This window comes from Onychomys torridus, chromosome 22 (genome assembly GCF_903995425.1).
Source record: "Onychomys torridus chromosome 22, mOncTor1.1, whole genome shotgun sequence".
Taxonomy (NCBI): domain Eukaryota; kingdom Metazoa; phylum Chordata; class Mammalia; order Rodentia; family Cricetidae; genus Onychomys; species Onychomys torridus.
In genome coordinates this window covers 4,799,557-4,815,179 of record NC_050464.1, presented here as the reverse complement: position 1 = coordinate 4,815,179, position 15,623 = coordinate 4,799,557, and positions in this window count along the sequence as shown.

Below are 15,623 nucleotides of genomic sequence, written 5' to 3'. Positions count from 1 at the left end.
CCTGTGATGTATTAATGCCTGTGGTTTTCTTTTTATTTCCTAAGTTAATTCCCTGTTTCTTGAATTCCATGCCTCCGCTCTGTTTTGGATTCCTGTTCATTTTGGAAGGCATATATCCTCAGTTAAATGTTTTAAGAAAAGCATATGTAGAAATAAACTTTGTGAGTGTTCAAGATTTTTAAAAAATTTTTTTTAACTATTGGTGGAGGGGATGCCCATGAGTGTAGGTACACACCAGGCCAGAAAGGGTTGACAGATGCCTGGGAGCTGGAGTTACACATGGTTGTTGGTTGCCAGGTGGCTGCTGAGATTCAGACCAGAGTCCTCTCGAAGCACAGCCAACGAACGCTCTTAACCACTGAGCCACCTCTCCAGTCCCCAATTACCAGCTTTAGAATCACATAGCAGATTAGCTGTACTACAGAGGGCACCTCTGACGTATGAGTGCTGATGGTAACTTTACTGTTGTCTCTCAGGAACTAAAAGGTCACTCAAACCCATGGAAACCACCAAACCTCTGCTTAGGTCTGTGGGTGCCTGATGAGGAGGTGACCTTTTGACACCAGTGAACACGATGGCAAGTCTCAGCTCACTGACTGACACACTGCACAACAGACAAAATGGGTTTGGTTCAGAAATTATGTAGATGGAATTCTTTAGTATTTGTCTTGTACAGTTTACTTATTTCCTTGAGTGTGACATCCGTAAGGATCATCCATAGGTGCTAATATTTTGTTTTGTTTTGTTTTGTTTGTTTGTTTTTGTTTATTCCTGACAGTCTCCTTACATACATAGCCCTGACTGGCTTAGAATTGCAACCTTCTCACCTCAGTTTCTCCGTGCTGATGGACAAATATACTTCCCATTCCATGCATCCATATTAATGCCTCATTCCTCCTGCTAAACTCCAGAAGGAAGAATGTACCTGGGCCTGAGTTGAAAGCAGAATCATCTTTCGTGGTCAGAGCTCTAGCCACTAACAAGACTGTTGAAATGATGATGAATGCAAAGAGGACACTAGAGTCTCACATCCCAGACTGCTCCTACATGTAATCCCTGCTCCAAGGCATGTGTACCTATGCATCCTGTGACCTAGAGCTTCCCCCCAACTTGGTGCCATACCTGAGAAAAGAGCCTCCCTTAACACTACAGCGGGGTGTGTGTGTTGTTTCCTGTATGATGGGCTATGACAGCACAGTGGGTGGCTTCTGTTTGTAACCTCCCCCACAATCCCAGCTCCTCTGCTGAGTCCTTCAGGCTGACCTGTAGGATTGGCTTTCACTGGATTTGGCTAATTGGAGATCCCAGTAGGAGATGGGAGGGTGGTAGCTAAGTGAGGCTGCATATTTATCACTGTGGGTTTCTCTCCCTGTGGTTGCTATGGGTAGAATGCTCAAGGCAACACCCTGGCACCCAGTTTGTGGCTAATGATCTGGAAACGCTTTTATTACGCTCTTCTATCTATCACAATCAAGGACAGCAAAACATCTCCACTGCCACTGTCCTGTCTCAGGCAGAATCAGCTCCTCCATTCCTGATACAGTTCCTCTGGGGTCTTGTTTGGTAGTTCACAGTTACACAGATCACTGCCACTGATAGCAAGAATGTCTAGAACTGGATCTAGTGAGCAGGAAAGAGTCAATATCAGTAACACATGAGTGTCAAGGAGCAGAAATAAGTCCTTGAAAGGCCTACACTGTGGAAGTCCCAAGGGTCTTGTGGGGGACAGTTTTTAAAAGTGAGAGATAGTAACTATCTGGCCCTAATGATTGCTTAAGTAGTCTTTTGATTGTAGAGGCAACTGGAATCATGTTTTGACTCTGGCCCTAATTTAATTCCTGGGTACCATAAAGCTACCAGTTGAGAGTGGGAACAGAGTATGAGCATACACAAGTCCAGGCTGCAGGACATGAAGCCTGACCATCACCAAACTCCATGGAGGAAATGAATCTGGCAAGCAGAGCTGCCAGTACACCAAACCTGTCACCTTTTCTACTGATGACTTTCCCACTTTGAAAGCAGCTTAGGGGGCTGGAGAGATGGTGGCTTGGCAGTTTCTTAACTGGCTGCTCTTCCAGAGGACCTGGGTTCAATTCCCAGGACCCACATGACAGCTCACAACTTTCTATACTCCAGCTCCAGAGGATCCAACACCCTCTCACAGACATATGCAGACAAAACACCAGCACAGGAAATTATTAATCAATTATTTTTTCTTTTTAAGAAATTGATGTATTCTTATTTTATGTGCATTGATGTTTTGCTTGTGTGTATGTCTGTGTGAGGGTCCCCTGGAACTGGAATTACAGACAGTTGTGAGCTGCCATGTGGGTGCTGGGGACTGAACCCGGGTCCTCTGGAAGCACAGTCAGTGTTCTTAACCGCTAGGCCATCTCTCCAGCCCCCGATTGTTATTTTTTTTAAAAAGGCAGCTTGGGCTGTTAGAGAGCCATGATGGAGTGTGAATGCCAGGCCTTGGGTCACAGTGCCCAGGTAATGTCAGTTGCCCGCTGTGGGAACACTCCATTCATTGTGAAGCTTAAATGGTGTCTCAGAGGGAGACAGTGTCTATACTTCGCCTGTCTAGAGCATCACAACAGAGACCCTACTACACGGAAGCGTGCATGAGAATGTTTGGAATGTAGATTTGACGCAACCGGGGCCAGTGAGATGTCTCAGCAGGCAAAGACACTTGAGTCCAACTCCTAGAACCCTGCAAGGGTGGAAGGAAAGAACCAACGCCCCAAGGTTGTCCTTTGACCTCTACCCAGCACCCCGACATGCCCCCATTCACATCATGTAATAATATACTGGGACCAAAGTCGGGGTCTCCTGCAAAAGCAGGAGGCCCTCTTAACCACCAAGTCATCTCTCCAGCTCTGGAAACTGTTGTTTGTTTTGTTTTGTTTGAGAAGACAGGGTTTCTCTGTGTGTCTCTGGCTGTCCTGGAACTCACTCTGTAGATCAGGCTGGCCTTGAATTCAGAGGTCCACCTGCCTTCTGAGTACTGAGATCAAAGCCATGCACCACCACTGCCTGTATGGAAACTGTATGTATGTATGTATGTATGTATGTATGTATGTATGTATGTATATATGTATGTATTTTTTCAGAACTGGGACAAACCCAGGGCAAGTACTCTACCACTGAGCTAAATCCCTAACCCCTGGAAACTGTGTTTTTTTTTTTTTTTTTTCTTATTTTCTTTTTTTATAATTATAATCAGTGTTCTGCCTGCATGCCAGAGAGGGCCCCAGATCTCATTACAGATGGTTGTGAGCTACCATGTGGTTGCTGGGAATTGAACTCAGGACCTCTGAAAGAACAGCCCTGAGCCATCTCTCCAGCCCGGAAACTGTATTTTTATGGACAGAGAATAGTGGTTGGAAGAACACAAGTCAGAGCTGACGGGGTAACAGTCTGGGGACTTCGCAGAGCCTGTCTGCTGGGACTCAATGCCTCTTCTTCACTCCTACACACACAGGCAAAGCAGGACTCCTCTGAAATGAGGCCCTCATGATCCACGGTCCCAACCAAGGCCAGCTAACTTTATGGACGCTTCGGGAGGGAAGGGCAAGGGGGGATTCTTTCTAGTTTCTAGATCTCTCAACAGATACCTATGGCCTTACAGGGACTTTCCAGAATTCACTTAATACAGGAAGAGAAGGGGCCAGATTTTTTTCCTTTTTTTTTTTTTTTTTTAAAAAGATTTATTTATTTACTATGTATACAGAAGAGGGCGCCAGATCTCATTACAGACGGTTGTGAGCCACCATGTGGTTGCTGGGAATTGAACTCAGGACCTCTGGAAGAGCAGTCAGTGCTCTTAACCTCTGAGCCATCTCTCCAGCTCCCCCCCTTTTTTCCTTTTTAAACAAACATTTATAATCATTATTTTATACAGATATAGATATGTAAATACAACATCAAGTTCAGTGGTCCTTCAGCATTTTCCACTTAAATTTTTTGTTTTGTTTGAACATAAAAACAGGTTATAATTCCAAAGTCCAGAGTTACTTGAAACTGGAAAATGTTTTCTCTGTAGAAAATAGTAAAAGTGATAACATTTCCCAATAAGCCCTTTTAAGCCAAATAATAGCTGAATTATAAATATTGATTAGATCCTGGGATACAGAAGAAACGTATCTTCCTCTGTTCAGAGAGCTGTGTTTTACTTAAGTTGTGTAAGTGAGATTCCTGTTCATCTTCTGAAGGGGCCAGATTTATTAACAGATCTGTGTGCTAGGAATGAACCTTCCAGAAATAAGCCGTGGAACTATAGCAAACTCCGGGAAAGTCCTGATCCACAACCTCAGCCGTGACCCCTTCATGAACCCAGCATCACCCTCACCCCCACCCAGGAAACCTACGTGATGGGGTATTGTTAGAACTTGGCACGTTTGATTTTTATGTCCTTATCAAACTGAATAATATGCAGAAAATAGGTTGAAACAACACATTACTATAACACCATGGGGTACAGTGAACAAAAAACAAACTGGGTACACCACAGCAGCAACTGATTTACTCCACAAATAAATTACAAGGGCAGCAAAGGCTTTGGAGAAACACACAAATTAAAAGAAGTCTAGAAAACAGAAAGAGGGCTGGAGAGATGGCTCAGAAGTTAAGAGCACTGACTGTTCTTCCAGAGGTCCTGAGTTCAATTCCCAGCAACCACATGGTGGCTCACAACCATCTGTAATGAGATCTGGCACCCTCTTCTGTATACTAAATAAATAAATCTTAAAAAAAAAAAAAAAAAAAAAAGAATCAAGATATTTAAAAAAAGAAAACAGAAAGAATAATCCTAAGTGGCCTTTACTTGAACCTTGGTTTTTTAACTTACAAATTTTAAATTTAATTTACAAAATTGTAAAAAAAACCTCAATGTAATCATTAGTGGAGATATCAAGGAATTATTGGTCACTTTGGAAAGTGTGGTACTAATATTTTGGTTATTTTAAAGTTGCATATTGAACTGTTTGTTGATGGAATGAGCTGGTAGCTGGGGTTTTCACCAAAATAATGCAAAAGAAGAGGAGATGAGACCCCAGCATGGGTGAAGGGAGGCGAGCCGCACAGTGGGGACATACTGTATTATAACTAGCCTAGCTTGGTGGAATTCTCTGGGGGAGAAAAGTGCAACTTTTAAAAATCTTTAGTAAGTAACGTGAGAGTCTGAAGCATCAGAGTTTGAAGTGAAAATAGTCTGGTGAAGAGATCAGGAGCAGGAACAGGATGGGGGTGGAGTGCCTGGTGGGTACTGTGTGGGAGGGGGTGGGGGGAGGGGTTGGGATCCTCAGATCAGAGAAATATCAGAATGGAAAACAGCTCTACCGGCTGCTCTTCTCCCTCCCTCCCTTCCTCCCTCCCTCCCTCCCTCCCTCCCTCCCTCCCTCCCTTTCTTCTTTTTCTTTTTTGGTTTTCAAGACAGGGTTTCTCGGTGTAGCCTTGGCTGTCCTGGAACTCTCTCTGTATCCCAGGCTGGCCTCCAATTCACAGAGATCCGCTTGCCTCTGCCTCCCGAGTGCTGGGATTACAGGCATACGCCACTGCCGCCATCACCACTCAACCTGGTGCTTTTCAAACTTCATGTATCACTGTGTCACCAGAGACTGTCCTCAGCTAGACTGATTCAGAAGGCCAGGGTGGGGGCTGAGCTTCTGACAGTCCTGTGCCCAGGGTCCCTACTCTCAACATAAGGCCACCTGCTTGTGTTTTATAGACGTGTTAGCGTTTATAACCACAGAGCCCTTAAAGAATACCGGTGATCCAACCCTTTTCTTTTTTCTTTTTCTTTTTCTTTGTGTGTGTGTGTGTGTGTGTGTATGTGTGTGTGTGTGTGTGTGTGTGTGTGTATGTGTGTGTGTGTGTATGTGTGTGTGTGTGTGTGTATGTGTGTGTGTGTGTGTGTGTGTATGTGTGTGTGTGTGTGTATGTGTGTGTGTGTGTATGTGTGTGTGTGTGTATGTGTGTGTGTGTGTGTATGTGTGTGTGTGTGTATGTGTGTGTGTGTGTGTGTGTGTGTGTGTGTGTGTGTGTGTGTGTGTGTGTGTGTGTGTGTGTGTTCCTCTGTGCAGCCCTGGCTGTCCTGGAGCTCGCTCTGTAGACTGGCCTTGAACTCACAGAGATCCTCCTGCCTCTGGGACTGAAGGCAAACACCATCACTCTAGGCCTCAATTTTCAGCTGCAATGATTGAACACACTAGTTTAGAGAAATTGTCTGTGAACCCTCCATTTTTCAAAAAATTCTTCGTACCCTCTAGAAACCTTTGCTTTCTGCTGGATTTTTCCAAGGTTACTATGCAATGAAATGAAACTTTGAATAGCATCCTTCCCACAAATTTCACACTCAGCTTTCAGAAGTAGACAATGGCAACGGAGAACAAAATTAAATAGTCTAGACAAGAAAAAGAAATAAAGTCTATTTCCAGTTCTATTTCATTAGAGGTGACTTGTTAGTCAGATGAGATGTTAAAATTATCCATAATTAAATAAAGAGCAAGTCATTTAAAGCAACCCTTCTCTGTCCTTTAGCCTTTGTGAAGGAAGGACACCTGTAATGGAATTCTGGGTGGTCACCAAAGGGCCAGAGACGCAGACCTTTCCCTCTAGTGCTTTGGGGAAAGGTAGACATGCAGTTTCTGTCTTGTTAGGAACATCTTTATGAGTGCCTCCTCAGCATGTACAGAAAGCGTTCATAGGCTGCATTCTGGCGGAACTGTGGCCTTCAAGGGACATCAGTTCTTGGCTGTGCAAGACTGCCAGCCAAAATGGACAGGCTAGGAACTAGGAACCGATGCCCTTGCCATGGGCATTTGTCAGCACACACATCTCTCTCCATCTCTCCTTTGGACAGTTGTCAGAGGAATTAGAATCATGAAACTAACTCTTGCCGGGCAGGGGTGGCGCACACCTTTAATCCCAGCACTTGGGAGGCAGAGGCAGGCAGATCTCTGTGGGTTCAAGGCCAGCCTGGTCCACCAAGTGAGTTCCAAGACAGCCAGCGCTACACACAGAGAAACCCAGTCTCAAAAAACAAAACAACAAAATAGTGGAAAACAAACAAACAAACAAACAAACAAGCCCTAAACCTTAAATCTTCACAAAAGCAATGAATAGGCTTTCAAAACCGACCAGTTTTCCAAAACTATAACCTAAGCAAAAGCACATCGCCAGCAGGGCAGGACTTCCTTCCCCTAAGAGTTTTGCGGTCATTTGGAATCATCTGGTTGCTACTCTGCTCCCCCAGCTTGGTGACTGGGCTGCAGGCTTGAGGGCTGAAGCTTGCATTAGACTGCTGGTACCAAACATGGGGCTGTCCCCGGACCCAAGGGTCGGGGCCACTTCCCCGTGGTGTTGGTGGAAAACACTTGAAGCAGACTGTAAATAAACTTTAAACTTTCATTACCTGTGGCATGGATAATATGGGGCAATTAGTTGACTAAAAATCCTAGAGATGAAGAGGTCAGAGGGGGTTGGGGATTTACTCAGTGGTAGAGGGTTTGCCTAGCAAAAAAAAAAAAAGTCAGAGAAGAACACACCTCAAGGAAGAATTCGCCACCTCCACCCCAGCTTCCTGGGAATTTAGAAGGCCTGGATAGCTCCTTCCCTCCCTGCAATCCCGCACAGACACCTCTACCCCCATCCACCCCCCCCCCCCCCCACCCCCGCATCCCACCCCCTCACCTTCAAGCAATGCCTAGCTAAGCCCTGACGAGTGCCAGGCCACAGGGCCGTTCTGAAAGGGACTTGGTGCTGTGTTTTGTTTGCTTTGCTCCACATATTTAAGGAAATTTCTGCCAAATCTGGTCCACAAATTCTTTTACAATGAGTTCAATTAACTGAATGTTGTAGTCCCAGCTACCCCAGAGGCTGCGACAGGAGGATTGCTAGAGCTCAGGAATTTGAAGCCAGTCTGGGAAGCATAAGAGAGCCCAGAAAATTCACTTAGACACAAAGCAGTAACGATTTTGAGGAGAAATCCAGAGATGGCACATGACACTACTCAAAATGTCCCCATTCTTAATTAAAAAAAAAAAAAAAAGGACGTGCAAAGAATGTCTCTAAATGTTGCACAGAGAACATTAGAGATTGGTGACAATGGAGTCAGGTGTGTCCTCAGAACGGGAGCCTCACTGCCCATCGGGACAAATTGTTAGTGTTTCATAAAGAACTAGAAGAGGAAAGCCTGAAGGCTGTGTGCACCGTGATGCGGAGGAAGAGGGGACAGAGAATACATCTGCATTACAACATCGTGACGTTTGTATGCATATCTACAATAACCATCTTAGAAGCATATTACCAAGCTACAGTAATCAAGACTGTACGGTATTGGCAGAAGCATAGCCTATAGGTGAGTAAGGAAAAGACTAAAGACCCCCCCCCCAAAAAAAAAAATCATACCAACTGAGATTTAAAAGGTGAGAGCCAGGCGGTGGTGGTGTGGAGAAGTGGTGGCGCACACCTGTAATCCCAGCACTCGGGAGGCAGAGGCAGGCAGATCTCTGTGAGTTCAAGGCCAGCCTGGTCTACAAAGCAAGTTCCAGGACAGCCTCCAAAGCTACAGAGAAACTCTGTCTCGGGAAAGAAAAAAAAAATCTAATATTTAATCATCACATGGTTTGTTATCAGTTACTTTTCTTATGGCCGTGACTAAGTACCTGACAAGAAGCAGATTCAGGAAGGGCAGGCTTATTTTGGTTCCCAGTTTGAGAGGAGCCCAGCACAGTGGGGAAGATTTGATTAAAAGGAACTGCTCCCTCACAACTGGGCCAATCTGGTAGCTGTGTGTGTGTGTGTGTGTGTGTGTGTGTGTGTGTGTGTGTGTGGTGTTGTTGTTGTTGTTGTTGTTGTTGACATGTGTGTGCCATGCTGCACATGTGGAGGTCAGAGGTCTCTGAAGTCAGTGTCCTCCTCCCATTTTTAAACGGGATTCAGGGATTGAACTCAGGTCCCTGATTCCGTGTGGTGGCACTTTTCCCACTGAGGCATCTCACCGGCCCCTTTGTCCCTTTTTCTTCAGCCTGGGCTCCCAGGTCATAGGATGGCACTGCTACAATCAGAGTGGGTCTTCTCTCCTCAGTAAGAGCTTTACAGAAACACAGAGACACCCAACATACGTCTCCTAGGTAACCCCAAACCCAGTGGCTCTGATAACGGAGAGCAGTCATCACAAGGACACTTGTGATGCAGAATTTAAGCATCATAAGCATATTAAAGCTAGTTTGGAGAAATTGCTGGCAGTCCCATTCCATCCTCGGAATTTGAAAGCATGGCACAGATTAGCTGCATCGATGTCAGGCAAATGCTTCCTCTCTTTGTTTCATGTTTCAGCTACAGATCCCAGCACCACAATTTTCAAGGGGATTGGTATCAATTATCTTACAGAAATATTTTGATGTCATTGTGGTCCATTATGATGACTATTGTCTGTTGTCAAAAACAGCCTATTTCAAAATTTCCTGGCATCACAGCAAATGTTAGCCAGAGTGATTTCTCTAACGGACAGGAAAGTTTTAGTTTTTGCTCAGTGAGTATGACAGTCAAAATAATTCCCACACATTCTTCCTGGTCTGTTAAAAATGCAGCCCCATACCTGAATGGCAGAGATGGGACGTTGAGCCCATCTGCAGGAATCCTCTAGGGTCACAACACACAATCCCAGCTGCTCAGCATTTCAACTGACAGCTGGAAATACAACCTTGAGAAAAATTTTGAAGCTCTCTCTTGAAGAATGTCCCCCAAATAAAGTTTAATAAAAGCATAGCTAACCACTAACTTACTTCCTTAGAGAGAGCAGGTTGGATCATGAGTGCTTTCTCTAAATGTCTACAGCCACAACAGAATCAGCAAAATCAAGCTAGACATGATGCCTTTACACTTCTAGTCCAGGCAGAAGCTGGGCTCCTCAAGGTCAGGCCAACCTGGGACACAGAAGGACACTCTTCCAAAAGAACAATCACTTCTTTAAAACAAAAACAAAAACAAAACAAACAAAAAGCCACACATTTACGGGACAAATTCAAGTTAAAAAAAAACAAAACTCCAAACTCCAGCTTGGGGCAATTCAACAAAGCTGTACTAAAATCTGTGTAGAATTCACAAAGAGAAATGAAATTGAATCTATAAATCGACATTTCTGGAGAAATGTTTGCAGATCTAAGATCACTATAGAAGTTTGCATATTTGGGTCAAAGACTCACCCAAAAAAAGCATAATTGCTAAAAAATAAACAAATAAGCAAGCCAGGTTGTGGCGCACGCCTTTAATCCCAGAACTTGGGAGGCAGAGGCAGAGGCAGGCAGATCTCTGTGAGTTCGAGGCCAGCCTGGTCTACAAAGGAAGTTCCAGGACAGCCAGGACTGTTACACAGAGAAACCTTGTCTAAATAAATAAACAAACAAACAAACAAACAATCCTGGCTTTCCCCCTGCGTGAAATGCAGACCACCTGCGGATGTGCTTTTCTTTTCAGTGAGTTCCATCAGACATGTACAGTCTTTGACTCTCAGTGAACCTGGCATCAGCCTCAGAAAGTTCCTAGTCAGGGCTCCAGCATCAATCCAGTGTTCTAAGCAGTATGAAGTAAGGAAGTGGAACCAGTGAGTGCCTGTCTTTTTTCTCGCAAACAAGATTGATTTTTTTCCCTCAGGAAGACATTACTTGTGACATTTTTCCTGGGGAGACACAGCACAAATGTCTATTCACTCTATATAGGGGATGGACACCAGATCAAAGGACCAATACCACAGAAGTCCAGTTTAGTGAATCAGTGAGTTTATTGGGGTTAGTCACAGGAGCAGGAAGGGCGCAAAGGCAGCCGCATCTCTAGCCTGTCCCGGTGTGAGTGACAGCCCCTCTAGCCTGTCCCGGTGTGAGTGACAGCTCATGAAAGTTGGAGCCCAGAGCTCCCTGCACCACTCAACAGGCCAGTAAATGTCTTTCAAGCAGATCAGTTGCCCCGAGTCTCCTGAGCAGTCCTTAGTGATCCACAATGTTGGGTGGGAAGGGGCCTTGTCCATCGGATCAGCTCTGGGGACTTCCTGGGATTTTTGAGTTGTTTACTTTCAGAGTCTTAACACCCCTCAGAATTTCCTGAGTCTTTGCGATGTACTGAGTCTAGGGGTTTGGTTTTGTTTTGTTTTTGAGACAGGGTTTCTCTGTGTAACAGTCCTGGCTGTTCTGGAACTCTCTTTGTAGACCAGGCTGGCCTTGAACTCAGAGATCTGCCTGCCTCTCTGCCTTCTGAGTGCTGGGATTAAAGGTGTGCACTGCCACTGTCTGGCTTACTTAATTACTTTAAAAAATTATTCCTAATGATACACATTTCAATTATTCACATTATTTACTCCCTCATCGCTATCATTCAGTGACATTTTTCTGGAGATGATAATTCTGTGTAGACAACAGAAGCTTCCCCCCACTTCTTTGTGTGTACACATGTGACTGGATCTCATGTGGGCCAGGATGGCTTTGGCTTGCTTTGTAGCTGAGCATCCCTTTGTATTTTCTTCTTCTTTTTTTCAAGGCAGGGTTTCCTTGTATAGCCTGGGCTGTCCTGGAACTCACTCTATAGGCCAGGCTGGCCTCAAACTCACAGAGATCTGCCTGGCTTTGCCTCCTGAGTGCTGGGATTAAAGCCCTATGCCAAAATGCAAACATACTTTTAAAAAAAAACCCTTCTGGTCGCCTGGTGGTGGTGGCACACGCCTTTAATCCCAGCACGCAGGAGGCAGATGCAGGCAGATCTCTGTGAGTTCGAGGCCAGCCTGGGCTACAGAGTGAGTTCCAGGAAAGGCTCAATCTTCACCGAGAAACCCTGTCTCGAAAAACCAAAAAAAAAAAAAAAACAAAGAAAAACAAACAAAAACAAAAAAACCCTTCTGGCCATAGAGAAATGGGTCAGTGGTTAAGAGCACTGACTGCTCTTGCCGAGGACCCGGGTTCAATTCCCAAACCCTATATGGTGGCTCACAATCATCTGTCCTCCAGTTCCAGACACCTGTCCTGGTTTCTGTGGGCACTGCTTGCACGTGGTACACACACACACACTAATTCTTTTTTTTTGAGCTAAGGATCGATCCCAGGGCCTTGACAAGCACTCTACCACTGAGCTAAATCCCCAACCCTACTAATTCTTTAGAGAGTACTTCATAAGAAAAACACACAAAATGTACAAAAATTTCTCTATTCCCTAGAGTGTTTTCATGTTTTTCCGTGCTGGGACTAACGGTGATCTACATGCTAGGGAAGTTTTCTCCCACTGAGCTACACCCCCGGCCCAAAGCTGTTTCGTTTAGTGTTTTACACAGGCAGGTGGTACTTCATTGTAGGAAGTCGTGTTCTTGCTGCTCAGCTTCCTTCCCACAGCCATTGGGTGATTTTCAGTTCGCAGAGTCCAAATTGTGACCCATGACTCCTCCCATCCACAAGCTTTCCTCCGGCCTGAAGCACTCCGCTTGCTTTTTTTTTTTTTTTTTGACCAGTGTCAATCTTTTCCTAGGTTAGACTCACTGTGTGAAGCTTCCTGTTTTGCCCACTTCCTCCAATCCAGGGACATCAGGTTCCTTTGCACAACTCCCACAGCGCTTGAGGACCATATTTCATGTTTATAATGTTTATAGCCTCATCACTTGTACCTGACTGAATCCACATGCTCATAAATAGTGAATTAAATGTGAATTCTCCCACTCCATTTATTTCACATTTCTTTTGTTTGTATTTTTGACACAGGGTTTTGCTGTAGCTTTGGTGCCTGTCCTAGAACTCACTCTGTAGCCCAGGCTGTCCTCGAACTCACAGAGATCCGCCTGCCTCTGCCTCCCGAGTGCTGGGATTACAGGTGTGTGCCACCACCACCCTGCTCACATTTCTTTTGCTTGTTTGTTTTTGTTTTATGAGACAGGGTTTCTCTGTGTAATTCTGCCTTTCCTGGAACTCGCTCTGTAGACCAGGCTGGCCTCGAACTCAGAAGTCTGCTTCTGCCTCCCCAGTGCTGAGATTAAAGATGCGTGCCACTACTGCCTGGCTATTCTTTAGCTGTTTCAACATTTTCCTCATTTCTTTGTGTATTAATGACCTCTCAAACTACAGACAAATTGCTCATGAGGAACTCAGGAAACAACTTTTTTTTTTTGAGACAGGGTTTCTCTGTGTAGCTTTGCGCCTTTCCTTGAACTCACTTGGTAGCTCAGGCTGGCTTCAAACTCACAGAGATCTGCCTGGCTCTGCCTCCCGAGTGCTGGGATTACAGGCGTGCGCCGCCACCACCACCCGGCGACAACAGTATTTTTATAGGAATCAGGCCACTGAGAATGGGGATGAGGATGAGGTGAAGGGGTGGGGAGGTGGTGGGTAATAGTTTATCATCGTTAGACCACTTCTCTAGCGTACACCATGCCTTGGCCTCAATTCCCTACAAGTTTTGTTTTGTTTGTTTAAAGGAAGAAAGAGACAAAAGAAAGAAAGGAAAAAGAAATTAGAATGATTCATGAATCTGGAGGGAGAGTGGATCAACTAGAAGGAAGTTCCAGGAATTGGGGGAGGGGACATTCCGTATCTTGTCTGCAGGGATGGATTGGTTATAAAGCTTAGTGTTAGTACACTTAGAGTCTGCACACTAGCATAAGGGTTTTGAAACTCTCAATCAATACACGTGCACACACACAGAGGCATGATAACATGCACACACACACACTGAATTCCATTAACGTGCATTGGTGTTTTGTCTCCTGGAACTGGAGTCACAAACAGCTGTGAGGTGCCATGTGGGTACTGGGAATTGAACCCAGGTCGTCTGGAAGATCAATCAGTGCTCTTAGCCTCTGAGCCATCTCTCCAGCCCCCTACTTTTATTTTCTTAACTCTTAGGCTAGTACTAGTATCATTTTGGTTACACTCAACCCAAATCAACTAAAGTAAGTAATATAGGTGCCCATCTTTAACCTCAGCATCCAGGAGGTAGAAGCAGGCACATCTCTGTGAATTCCAGGCCAGCCATGGCAAAAGAATTTTCTATCTCAAAATCAAAGAAAAACTGCTTTGGGAATAAAACCTGCCTATGTCTAAGATAAAAGTTAATTATTTAACTGTACATAATTTGGTCACAGATATTAAAATTTTCCCAATAATTGAAGTCTCTTAGTAAACCCCTAGCTAACTAGATCAGTCACATTTTTTTTCTTTTCTTTTTTTTTTTCTTTTCTTTTTTTTTTTTTTTTTTTCTGGAGCTGAGGACTGAACCCAGGGCCTTGTGCTTGCTGGGCAAGCCCTCTACCACTGAGCTTTATCCCCAATCCCAGTCACGTTTTCACACACTCTGAGATAGGGTCTCAATGTCTTTGAGTTAAATGTTTATCTTCTAGCATGGATTAATGGGATTTCAAACAACCGAACCTAACCCTAGCTGGACACATCTTTCATTGGATTTTACTGAGTTTATTATTGGGATCTATTAGCAGGATATGGTGGTTTTCAGAGTTCATAAATATTCAAGGATGAGGCTTGGCACCAAGTAGAAGCTGAGGGAAGAGAGACCCCTCCAGTCAGGCCGACTGTGGCTGTCCTTAAGCATGGCTGTGCTGCCATTTCCTCAACTCTGTCCCAATAGTCTTCAGTCCAGAGTAAAGACCAAAGGCATGCATTCTAGCCTCCTGGCTGTAGGAGCACACTGAGAGTCCGGCTTTTTGTTTTCCTGATGGTGAGGACTACCTTCCCAAGAATCTATACTGGGGACAAGAATTAATATCTCCAAAATTAAGTGAGGCGCTATTGCGTAGGAGGAATGGATCGGAATAGCGATCATAAAAACAATGTCCACCTCTCAAAACCCATATCTACTATTGGAATATTTTCAATATCCAATCCGGCTATGACAATAAATTGATTGATCTAATGACTGGGAATACTGCTTCCAGTGTAATGACTGATTAAATACCTTCATCTACAGCCAGGGAGGTAGTCAGGAAGGGGAGGAACAGTAAGGGTAACGGGAGTGAAAATGATCAGCGTATGTTACCACATATGCCTGCCTGAAAATGTCAAAATGAAACCTAGTATTTTGTACAATTAATATACACTAATCAGGTTCAAACTACAGGTATGTGTTCTGGTGAGCTCCACCTCAACCCCCTCCCCCACCTCTCTCTCCCCAAACCCTGCAAGAAAACCAAAGTGAGGTTTTTGTTGTGTCGAACAACACAATACAGTGTCTCCCTAGACGGCTCCTGCTTCTGCCTCCGGAAGGCAGGTATTATGAGCATGCGCAGCACGCCCGGCTTTCCAAAGTTTCAGCTGACCAATGGGTGTGTTGTTTAACCACATCAGGGGAAAAACTTGGAAAACTCACAGTTTTAGTCTACACGTAATTATTTGCCTACGCGACTCAACAGCCCCTAGAAATGCTAAACTGCACCGCGCCGCAGGACGTAAGCGAGTCCGGGCGGAGAGGCGAACCTCGGCCTCCTACGTCACAGGACGCACCAGCTGGCGTCGGCACGCTACGGAAGTAGCGTCCGGCTGGACTCCCGCGAGGGCCCTCTTCCGGGCTGTCTAACATAATGCCTGAATGAGTTTGTGTTAGCCGGCTGCCTTTAGTCTGCGCAGAGGAGAGCCTCTTCA